Raw genomic sequence first — 12,925 nt, 5'->3', positions numbered from 1 at the left:
ATAGCTCTCTTTTTTGGTGGGATCCTTGTTTGGTTTTGGGATCAAGGTGATGCTGGCCTCATAAAATGAGTTTGGAAGTTTTCCTTCCATTTCTATTTTTTGGCACAGTTTCAGGAGAATAGGAATTAGTTCTTCTTTAAATGTTTGGTAGAATTCCCCCGGGAAGCCGTCTGGCCCTGGGCTTTTGTTTGTTTGGAGATTTTTAATGACTGTTTCAATCTCCTTACTGGTTATGGGTTCCTATTTATTTAATTTTTAAGAAAGATTTTATTTATTCATTTATTTATTTGAGAAGGGAGAGAGAGAGGGAACAAGCAGGGAGGAGGGGCAGAGGGAAAGATTGAGGGAGAAAAGCTGACTCTGTGATGATCAGGGAGTCTGATCCCAGGACCTGGAGATCATGACTGAGCCAAAGGCAGATGCCCAACCAACTGAGCCACCCAGGCACCTGCAACCCAAATTATTTTATTTTATTTATTTTATCTTTAAGATTTTATTTATTTGACAGAGAGAGAGTGCGCAAGAGTGAGCACACAAGCAGGGGGAGAGGCATGCAGGGGGAGTAGCAGGTTCCCAGATGAGCAGGGAGCTCAATGGGGACTTGACCCCAGAACCCTTGGATCATGACGTGAGCCAAAGGCAGATACTTAACTGAGCCACACAGGCATCCCGCATTTTAAAGTCTTGTCTTAAGGCAAGGATAAAATTGTTTTTCTTTAATACTATGGCCATTGAATTACTGATCTTACTCATGGTCATTATTTATAGTTTCTTAGCATTTAATTAAATCCATTTTACGTACAATCATAATTTTGGAAAAAGAAAAAAAAAGGTTAGAGAATCTTTTTAAAAATCTTTTTAAAAATTATTGTTTTTTTAAAAGATTTTATTATTTGACAGAGAGAGATCACAAGTAGGCAGAGAAGCAGGTAGATAGGCAGGCAGAGAGAGAGAGGGAAGCAGGCTCCCTGCAGAGAGCCTGATGTGGGGCTCGATCCCAGGACTCTGAGACCATGACCTGAGCTGAAGGCAGAGGCTTAACCCACTGAGCCACCCAGGCGCCCCTCTTCTGTCAGAATCTAAATGTAGGTCTAACTTTATGGATTTCAAGTTGAACAATAAATTTTCCCTTTTCCTTGGTTCATTGATAACTTCAATCAACAAACATTTATGGAGATTCTTAGTGTGTAGATCATTAAGCCAAGGGCTAGAGATAAAAAGTGAGCAAGATACAGTCCTAGCCTACAGTTCAGAAGTGAAAAGTATATAACAAGGACAACTAGAAGTCCAAAAGTCAGAAATGTTGGAATAGGGATTGCATGAAAAGTCTCAATGCAGAGGGCAGGAAATGAGGATTTTTAACTCAGGGATGAAAAGAAAACATGAAACTCTTCCTCCACCTGAATCATAATGTGGTTTTTTTCAAAAAAGGTGGCAGAAGTCATGTTTTTAGAGAATAATTGGAACACCCTGCCCTTCTTTGGAACAATAACGATGGCTGATACGACTAAAATCTGAAACGTAAGAATGAGAGTGAATCATGAGGAGAGGAGAAGGAGGAGAAATAGCAGGAAGAGGGGGTGGCGGGAGGACAGAGAACGGAGTATCGCGGAAGAACAATCACTGAGGAGAATTACAGTACCTAGATGGGAAGAGATTTCTAGCAGAGAAGCAAAGAAGAGTAATAAGTTGCTTCAAATATCTGTAAATAGGAGGAAAACTTTTTCTGAATTGGGAAATATAAACCAGTTGTTAAAGTGAATCCTATGACTATGGTGATATAGGGATGGAAAACAAAGGGGGACAGGAATTTAGGAACGAAGAAAAAAAAAAACTGCACTAAAAAATATACAGTGGGGGCACCTGGGTGGCTCAGTGGGTTAAGCCATTGCCTTCGACTCAGGTCATGATCAGGTCATGATCTCAAGGTCCTGGAATGGAGCCCTGCATCGGGCTCTCTGCTCAGTGGGGAGCCTGCTTCCTCCTCTCTCTCTGCCTGCCTCTCTGCCTACTTGTGATCTCTGTCAAATAAATAAATAAAAATCTTTAAAAAAATAAAAAATATACAATGATCTCACACATTAAATATATTGTATATGCCTATACATATATATAACTTTTAGTTTATATATATAATAAAATTATATATATACATATATATATACATATATATAATTTTTAGTTTTCTTACCTTCTCTGATTTTGCATTAAATATTTTTATATCTTTTACCTAGAATCTTATTTTCTAAAGCCCGATCCAGTTGGGGTAATGAATAGCTATTAGACAATTTGCAGATACGTAACTGATTTATTTGCATGTGTATATTTGCTTAAAAATATTTAATTTTACCTTACTAATTTTATTATTCTAATTATTAATAAAGGAAATAAAATTAGGTTTCATCCTCATTTAAAGTCTTTATGTTCACACATCTAGAATCTCAGTGACTTAGTTTTTCTCATTGTCACACATACATTCTTTTAATCATCCCACGATTATTTATTGAATAGTCACCAAGCTCAGTACTGGGATATAGAGGTGAAAAGACATCTTTTAAGCCGCATGTTAAGGGCACCTAAGCGGCTCAGTAGGTTAAGCCTTTGCCTTCCTTCCACTCAGGTCATGATCCCAGCATCCTGGATCCAGCCCAGCATCCAGCTCCCTGCTCAGCCGGAAGCCTGCTTCTCCTCTCCCACTCCCCCTGTTTGTGTTCCCTCTCTCACTGTGTCTCTGTCAAATAAATAAATAAAATCTTAAAATAAAAAAAAAAGCCCACATGTTAAATACATATAAAAAGCCAAAATTATAATCTTTCTTAGGTTGGTTTCAGCAGAGATAACCACAGGTTTTTAACTACTCAAAGAATCAAAGGTTGTGTTTCCATTGAACCGAAGTGAACGAGGACCAAATCCCACAACATGTTCTTTTATAACAATATGACTTAAAACCTCTCTTGGGGCCTCCACATGTTTTGAAATTCACGTGGTCTAGGCGGACAAGCATTTAATATGGAAGTTCTGGAACAGATGTGTGTCTAATCGCTTCCATAAAATGAAATGTTTTGATGCAGCCTCTGTCACAGAGGAACACAGGAGATATCCTTTGGTAAAGGGCACCAGCTGAAAAACAATAAAAGAAGCTTTAAGTATTTATCCTATGATTGGCGGCTGTCTTGCCTCCCTTAGATTTCATAAAGTTCACATTTATTAGATCAAAAGGTAAAAAAAAAAAATAGAAAAGAATTTCAGCCCTTATATGTCTGGTTAAAAATTAAGTATGCAAATATTTGGAAACAAATCTGATTTTGGAGACAGATCTGTATTGTTCTTTGGTATATATTTTTTTTCAATTTGCTTTTTCAAAAGAAAAATATATTTCATGTCTGAGTCAATAAGGAAGGAGGAACATGCAGGGCCTCATCACGAAGAAGGCAGCTCTTGTTTATTCATTCTATCTACGTTGCATTGAGCAGGTGTTATGTGCAAGGCACTGAGCTAGCTGCTGAGGACAGTGGTGAGCGAACGAAGAGTTCTTCCTTTATATACTTCACTTGCTTCCTGCCCAGTAAAAAAGATACCTCCATAATGCAAGTCGTAAACAGGAGGAGACAAATACTCTTTGGTTGAGAGGTAATCTCTACCCACTCTTGTCTCCAGTTAGTAGCAAAATGAGGGCAGCCTGTTACCTCATAGAGTTTCTTTGGCAATATATAAATATCTTAATCTTGCAGGTATGCCTGCTTTTATTCACTTTGGATAGCTAAAATGGAAAAGTCCAGGAAATTTCTAAAAACATTATGAGTGCCAACTCATCATCAGTTCCCAACTGCAGTCATCCTTCTATGATCTAGGTATGTAGTTAGTAAGTAGAAGAAGCCACAGGTGGACATTTTCATGGTAAAGAAGGCCTAAGATCCTAGATCTAGATGACTCTCTATGCCTCGATAAGTGTTTCTCAGCCATACTCCAAAATAATGTACTCCATAAGGGCGCAGTCAATGTGTATTTCCTTCATCTTTATATAACCAGAACTTATACTGGGAATTAGTATTCATATTAGACACTTACTAATTTGTGTTGACTAAATGATGAAATTGTCTCTTTTAAAACTGGTCAGTGTATGGGTACCTGGGTGGGGCCAGTGGGTTAAGCCTTTGCCTTCAGCTCAAGTCATGATCCCAAGGTCCTGGTACTATCTCCTGAGACACCTCCTGAGGAAGAAGCATCATTAACTTGGCTTCTTTGCTGGACTGAAGGTGCTCTTAGTATTCTCAGACAAATCCAGTCAAGTTCAGAATTTCAGAGAATATAAGTCTCCACCCTTCCTCCTCTGTTTTCCTGTGGGGGTTGACATCATGTCAGATAGACTGTTGCCACACAATGGCATTATCACCCTTGACCTCTGATCCTTAATAAATGTCTTCTTAGAAAGACATCTTTCTCCTCTTTTGAAAACAACTCTGAAAATAGGCACATGAATAATGTAATAGACTTACACTAAGTTTCTATATTTTTCTAGTCTCATGGACCCAAAACAAATAATTCATAGATCTGTATGGTTCTGCAGACCACACTTTGAATAGCGCTAAGTCTAGTTATCTTCCACCATTTACAAAAACATCAAACCCAAAGCTGAACTTCTCTGAATGGGGTGAGAATGATGTCCGAATACCCTGAAAGTTTCATTCTATAAGGGCTGTAGTTTGGTTTTAGAACCTCACCCGGTATGAAAGTCGCAGATTCCCAGGAGTTGCGTTAGCAAAAGAAAGGGCTGAGCACTTTACAAAAGTATAGTAATGCCAATTATAGCAGTGGATTACATTGACCACTTTTTTTTTCTTCTACATATTTTTTTTTAATTTTTATAAACATATATTTTTATCCCCAGGGGTACAGGTCTGTGAATCACCAGGTTTACACACTTCACAGCACTCACCAAAGCACATACCCTCCCCAATGTCCATAATCCCACCCCCTTCTCCCAAACCCCCTCCCCCCAGCAACCCTCAGTTTGTTTTGTGAGGATAAGAGTCACTTATGGTTTGTCTCCCTCCCAATCCCATCTTCTTTCATTTATTCTTCTCGTACCCACTTAAGCCCCCATGTTGCATCTTTTTTTTAAAGATTGTATTTATGTATTTGACAGACAGAGATCACAAGTAGGCAGAGAAGCAGGTAGAGAGAGAGGAGGAAGCAGATTCCCTGCTCAGCAGAGAGCCTAATGGGGCTGGATCCCAGGCTGGAGCCCAGGACCTGTCAGGATTTTCATGTATTTACGATATAGCATCCTGTGGCCAATAAATCTCTGAGATTCAGTCTCAAAGGAATATAATACACTCTCAGAGAAATTAAATAAAGAAGAATCTGAGGTACAGATTAGATTATAGCTAAACTATATATTTTTTTCCAGGTTGACTGCATATTGTCAGCATGCACTTTCTGTTAATTGGTTGCATAGCACTAAGGCTCATTAGTATCTTTGCTTCTTAAAGTTTCTGATCCCATAGGCTTGTTGACAGATGTAATTTTATGCTTGAAGCTTGCAAAATAATAAATAATCATCTCCTGGCACTAGTGCCACAAATGTTTACAGTAGCAGCCTTTGCACACCTGCAAGGCTATAACCCATGCCTCTGAGAACTTCCCTCCTCTGAAAGCCATGTCACTTTACTTGAACAGCTAATTCTGACTGGGCCTGGGCTTGGCATTTTATCTCACCTGAGCCAATTCACTTACTCAACTGAGAAACTGGAATCTTGATTGAAAATACTTGCAACTTTGGGCTTGACGAAGAGAGCCTTAAAGCTCCCCTCAGTCGGGGCTGAATATTAGCTAGATGACATCCACACTGTAGGCCACTGGCCTCCCTTTCGAAACTCAGAGCACTTATTTTAGAAAAGTTATAATTGAAAATTCTTTTTCTGCCCCTCTAAAAAAGAAATACAAGTCATCTCCAGCTTCTTGCCAGTTTTATAACCCAGGGACATTTTTTTCTCAAGAACCTGAGACCATCCACCTATCATCAGGAAAGATAGTAACTGCACCTCCCTGTCTTTGGAAGGTGAGGAACCTAACTTCAATGGGCACCAATTAGCCAATGCAGCCAAATCATGGAGAAAAACATCTGTAGATTCGAGAATAACTCATCACACTCAACACATCTTATTGATCAACCTCCCCACAAACATCTGCCAGAGCTTTTCCACTAGCTCCCCTAGAATTTCTGTTTCAGCAATGTGGAGGTCAGTCTCTCTCCCTAATGCAATAATCTTGGCTAAATTCGTCCTTGCTTGCTTAATGTCTCCAGTGCAATTTTTCCTTGACAGGCTTATGAGTGAATCCTGATCACTTATGAAAATAGGACCTGTATAGTGATTATTTGACATGGTAAAGAAAACCACTCTTCAGAAAGATAAATGAGGTAGATATAAAAACAATAAGTCAGATAAGTGATAAGTTACCCTGACTGAGAGAGAAAGAGCTGTTGCCACAATTGCAGATGGCTTCCTAGTACCTCAAAGCAGACCCTGGGAAGAGCTTTCTGCAGTGGAAATCTGTAAGAGATCCTGTATTCCTGTTTTTTTGCTTAATTATTTTCAAATGAATTTCTGTTACGGGTAACCTAAAATAATCTTGGCTACAAAAAGTCATTTACTCAACACCGAAACATGTCGATTCCGAGTATTGACGGAGTGTTAACACTTTTTGGCTCATGTGCAAAATCAAGGACCAGAGTTATTGTGGGAATATGGGTGGCATTTGTCAAGTGTTTTCTCTAATATGCCTGCTTCGTTCTGAGGTAATATATATTTTGTAGAACATTCTGTCATCACTTCTAATTGTTACATTTAAAGTGTGATATGAAGCATAATGTGATTACAGAGTCCACAATCCTTCTGTGGAAATATGTCACTTTGCTCTTCCAGGGAATGACTCCTACTCAAAGCAAAAATAATTCTTAAAAAAAAAAAAAAAAAAAAAAAGGAAGGATGGAGAAAATCAGAGCTGGGGCAGAAACATTAGAAACTCATGTAAAATGAAAGGGAGTGACAAAACAGCTCATTATTTTCTTCACCCACTGGATATTCCAAGTCTTTTAGATTTACAACCATATAGGATAAAGATTTGTCCAAGAAGGGTGTAATTAAAAATGTGATAGGGAAGGGAAGTTAAAATAGCTAATAAATGTGTTAAGACAGAGAAGTTAAAAATTAACCATCTAGGCATCCACCTTCTGAAGAAGTCAAAAGAAAAGCAGTTTTACATCCAATGAGAGTAATTATAAAAATTGTAACAGATCAAGTCTAAAAATACTGTGTAAAACATATTAATAAAGAAAAATGAAGTCTACTTTACATATGTTGACATGGAAAGATTGAGGGCATACTGGAAATTGAGACATGCAAAACTAGCAAGCTACAGAAAAGTATGTCTACAATTAATCCTTATTTAAAATAAAAGACAGGGCGCCTGGGTGGCTCAGTGGGTTGGGTCTCTTCCTTCGGCTCAGGTTATAATCTCAGGGTCCTGGGATCGAGTTCCACTTCGGGCTCTCTGCTCAGCGGGGAGCCTGCTTCCCCCACCTCTCTCTGCCTGCCTCTCTGCCTACTAGTGATCTCTCTCTCTCTCTCTCTGTCAAATAAATAAATAAAATCTTTTAATAATTAAATAAATAAATAAAATAAAAGACAAACATACACATACTAAATACCCACCACACATAGATACATGTATAAGTATCTGCTTTATAGTACATTTAAATTAATAAAAGAATACCATATATACCTTTACGCCAATATATGTGATCATCCAGATTAAATGGACAGTGTACTAAAGCAATCTATTTTTAAAAGTGACTTAATATCTAGTAAAAAAATAATTAGTCCAATATCCATTAAAATAGCTGAAAATATAGTCACAGATTTAAAATTCTATCAAACCCTCAAAGGATTCCTTTTCTGCTTAAACTATTTCAGAATATGGCTGGTGGAGTGTGAATGAAAGCTTACCGATTATTTCTATAATAACAAAAATATACAAGGATCATATATAAAATAAAATAAGCTGAACTCAAGTACTAATTAAGATACAAAAAATTCTAAATAAAGTACTACCCCAAATCGAATCAAGAACCATTCTTGATTGAATGGTTAGTCAATTATCTATAAAAGTAATTGCCTTTTTGATATAATGAGTACTGAGTGTTATAGGCACGTGATGAATAACTAAACTCGATTTCTGAAATTAATAATATACTACATGTTAATTAATTTATTTTAAATTAAAAATTATTTGCCTTAAACTTGATATTGTTAGGTATAATTTTCAAAGAGGTGAAAATCATGACTCTCAGATACATGTGAAATAAACACCCATCAAAGCTTTCACTGGAACAAGTAGGATCTCATGGCCAGTTTGGAGAGCCTTACAGATGAGGTATATATAAGCAGTCCTAGAAAGAGATTTCTGGATTGGATAGAAAACTCATTTATGTCTACTAAGATCATAAGTCTTTGGGGTTATCTCTTCTATCAAAGGGAAATTATTTGCATCTCTACTCTTAAAAAGGAATCTGGGACTTATAAAAAATAATCAACTAGGAGCTAATTTAAAGACATCTCCCTACATGATCATTGGCCCTTGGCCCCATATGGCATTAAAAAGATTTCCTGCTCACCTTTGTGCTTTATTTGAAAGTTTCATATGAATTTTTCTGATAATGTAGAGTGTCTACTAGAAATCCATAGAAATTATCATGCTTATTTGTGACACTCTATAAACATTCCCACTGATGTCAGGATCATTCTTTTTCTGCCATGATTGATTCACTATTATTACTCTGGAACTTCAGATAAATCCAATGATGGTTGAGTCAATGTTAGTTTTATTTACCTGTGTATACCTAATACCTAGAACAATAGCAAGTATGTTGTTAGGACCCATTATGTTTACATTAATAGGCTATATGCTCCATAACAGAAAAGACTAGAGCTATTTAATCTACCTTTGAATACACAGCATCAAGGTTGGCTCTTTGCATACAGCTGTGTGCTCCATAAAAACAGTTGAGGGAATTAATAAATTTAAAAAAGAATTTTATCATTAATGCATTAAGAACTGCCCTACACAGAGAGTAGATGAAATAATTAGTCCAAAGCAATAATTAGGTAATGACAACAATTCGATGGTGAGCAAGAAGGAAATGAGGAAAAGTCAATCTGAGAAAAAAGCTGTCTTATGCTCCTATGGCAAATAATGCAAGTGATTTGCTCCAGAAAGGAAGGGACCAAACCAAAGCTCAGGCAGGCTGATAAAAGAGCTCCCATTCTTTTTAAAAAGATTTTTTATCTATTTATTTGACAGAGAGAGAGATCACAAGTAGGCAGAGAGTTTGGCAGAGAGAGAGAGAGGGGGAAGCAGGATCCCTGCTGAGCAGAGAGCCCGATATGGGGCTCAATCCCAGGACCTTGAGATCCTGACCTGAGCTGAAGGCATGGTCATGACCCACTGAGCCACCCAGGTGCCCCCAAAGAGCTCCCATTCTTACTGACATTCTTAAAATTATTTAATTTCATACAAGAAAAACAAAAACTGTCATAAAAAAAGAAAATCTTTTGTAGCAACATGGACAGGACTGGAAGAGATTATGCTGAGTGAAATAAGTCAAGCAGAGAGAGTCAATTATATGGTTTCACTTATTTGTGGAGCATAACAAATAGCATGGAGGACAAGGAGAGTTAAGAGAGGAGAAGGGAGTTGAGGGAAATTGGAAGGGGAACTGAACCATGAGAGACTATAGTCTCTGAAAAACAATCTGAGGTTGGGGGAACCAAGTAGTGGGTATTAGAGAGGGCATGGATTGCATGGAGCACTGGGTGTGGTGCAAAAACAATGAATACTGTTATGCTGAAAATAAATTTAAATAAATTGTAAATTTAAATAAATTTTTAAAAAATTTAAAAGAAAGAAAGAAAATCTTGTCTTTCTTGACCCCATACTTGCATATTTCACTATCAGAAGGAAATCCTACTGATTAGAGCCACATTCCTTAGATCCATGGTTCCGTAGATGTGTTCTCAATCATCTGTTTCTAGTATATACTCTTTCAGTATATACATACCAAGAGAAAGCAATTTATTCTTTTCCTCTACTGCCCTTTCAAATTCAAATTATGGACTCTTTCTTCCTCATGTCTTGAATAAAATCCCTAACTTTTGGCATATATTTAGATACTGAAAATCCCTCCAGAGTTAACTTTAGTCCTCAAAAGAGTTTCAGTCTTGCAATTAAAAATAAATATCCCGGGTCACCTGGGTGGCTCAGTGGGTTAAAGCCTCCGCCTTCAGCTCAGGCATGATCTCAGGATCCTGGAATCGAGCCCCACATCGGGCTCTCTGCTCAGTGGAGAGCCTGCTTCCTCCTCTCTCTCTCTGCCTGCCTCTCTGCCTACTTATGGTCTGTCAAATAAATAAATAAAATCTTAAAAAAAAAAGAAGAAGAAGAAAAAAAAAAAGAAATACAAGAAATAAATGTCCAGGGGTGCCTGGGTGACTCCATCTGTTCTGTGTCCCACTCTTGATCTTGGCTCTGGTCCTGATCTCAGAGTTCAGAGATCAAATCCCACACTGGGCTCTGCACTCAGTGGGGAATCAGCTTCAGATTCTCTATCCCTCTCTGTTTTGTCCTTCCTCCTGTTCTGGCACTCTCTCTTTCTCTCTTTCTCTACATAAGTAAAGGACATTTTAAAAAGAATGTCCAAAACATGATTCTTCTCTTCTCTACTGCCTTTCCTCTGCTTCAAGCAGAGAGGACAGCAATGAAGTGGAGAAGACTGGTCAAACCTCATTAGGTTCCCTCTGGTTCCTTGGGATCTACAGCCATGGAAGGGAAGAGAGGAAAGACAGCACGTGATAATTACCACGGTGATTTGACGTTACTGCCGTTAGTTCAGAAGGTGTTCTTTTTCTAGTGGCTGCTCTTTGGAGCTTTTGGGGAAAAATAATTCCTCTGTCACTGGAAATCACTCATTGGTAAAGTTTTTAATACAAGCTATTAAAAATCTGGCTGACTTTTTAAGACCTGTCCCCTCTCCAAACCCAATCCATACTATGCTTTTGAGCAGAGTCATTTCAAAAATCTAATCAGAGCCTTCCTTTGAAGGATTCTATTACAACTCCTCAAGAACACATTTTCTTTGTCTTAAAATTGCTGCTTTCCTTCTCGTGATGAAGTCTGGTCTGGTCTCACCTGACTAAGAGAGTAACTGGCTTTAAGTGTGACTTTATTTATGTGCTCTTCTCAGGCATCGGCCAATCGCCAATCCCTCTGACTCTTCAAGTTCAGGATAATATAATATATATTTACATAATATAATAATAAATACTATTTTTTCCTAAGACAAGATAATATAATATATATATATGTATATTTACATAATATATAATAAACACATACTATTTTCCGGTGGCAGACTCTTTGAAAACCCTGTCAGGGAAGCCTGGATTTGCCCAAAGAAAACCTTTCCCTGTGGCAGGGATTACGATTCCAAGTAAATCTTAATCCAAACCACTGTCGTTCCTGACTTCTCTAACTCCATCCTTCTCTAATCAAGAAATTATTGTTATGATAAGCCAAGGTTTTTCAATATCAGCACTTAAAGACATTTGGGGCTAAATAATTTTTTTTAAATAGAGGTGCCATGTGCAATACAGAATGTTTAATGCATCTCCAGCCTCTACCCCCTAGATGCCAGTAGCAGCTTTCCCCATCAGCCCAAATCCTGACCCCCTAAAATGGCTGTAGACATTGCTGTTGCCCCTTAGGAGGGAAAATTGACCTTTGTTGAAAACCACTGGTCTCAGGGACTATTTGAAAATCACCTGCTTTACAAGTCCCCTATTGGAAGTTTTGTACTTGATTTAGAATGTGGGTTATGTGCCACTGAAAGCCTTGTCTTTATTAAGAACGCACTGTAAGAGCCTCATCTTAACAGCCTCTGTCACCTGTTAAGTAAAGTTTGCTCATCAGCTCCTCTTTCCAGTGTCGTTTTAGCAGCCCTGTGATATCCTAGTGCTCTCTAAAGATTGTTGCCATGGGCGACTGCCCTTTTGGCTTGTGCCCTCATGCCACTCAGCCTTTAAGCATTGGCCACGTCACGTACTGAGGCCCAAGAGTTGTTAGTTTAGAAGGAATGGCATTTTTTCGAAGATGAAAGTTTTAAATGACTCTGCAATGTGGGCCATCTCCAGGGAGGACCAGCTCTTTTGTGCTCACATATAATGCCCTAAAACCGAGGCTCTGTTCTTGTAGGTACTCTTAACATCTTACCGGTCATACATCAAAACATGATGACGGCATCAGAAAAACAAATTTGATGACATCAGGGAATAACTCTTCCCTACCTGTAACTGTGGTACAAATGTGTGTTTTAGACTGTTAAAACAGGATTCAGAAGGGAGCAAGTTGGAAGGCAGGGGAGCAGAGGAGAAATGTGATTGAATTATACTGTAACAGGACTAATACATATCTTATTATCTTATTATCTAAGTATCTTATTATCTAAGTATCTTGCAGATATCTAAAATGCATGTGCATTTTATTTTAAATTATTGAAAAATATATATGACATTGACATTGATTATGGGGATTTATCACTGTTTGTGTTTGAGCTCTTGGAGCCATGGTTAAGTAAGGAAAATGGCATTAAAAGGCTTATCTATAAAAACCCAAGCTGTATTTTAATATATTTAAAAGACATGTCTTATTAGACAGTTTTTATAATTTTTTTAAAATTTTGGCATAATTTCTGTTTTAATGGAAATCAATCATATTTGTGGATCTGAATCCTCACCCATTAACTTAAATCATACATTTCATGGCAAAATCATGTCTTTTAAAAATATAACGTGTAAGGTAAACATGTTTC

This window comes from Mustela nigripes, chromosome 1 (genome assembly GCF_022355385.1).
Source record: "Mustela nigripes isolate SB6536 chromosome 1, MUSNIG.SB6536, whole genome shotgun sequence".
In the NCBI taxonomy this organism is placed as follows: Eukaryota; Metazoa; Chordata; class Mammalia; order Carnivora; family Mustelidae; genus Mustela; species Mustela nigripes.
Note: the sequence above shows the minus strand (reverse complement) of the source record.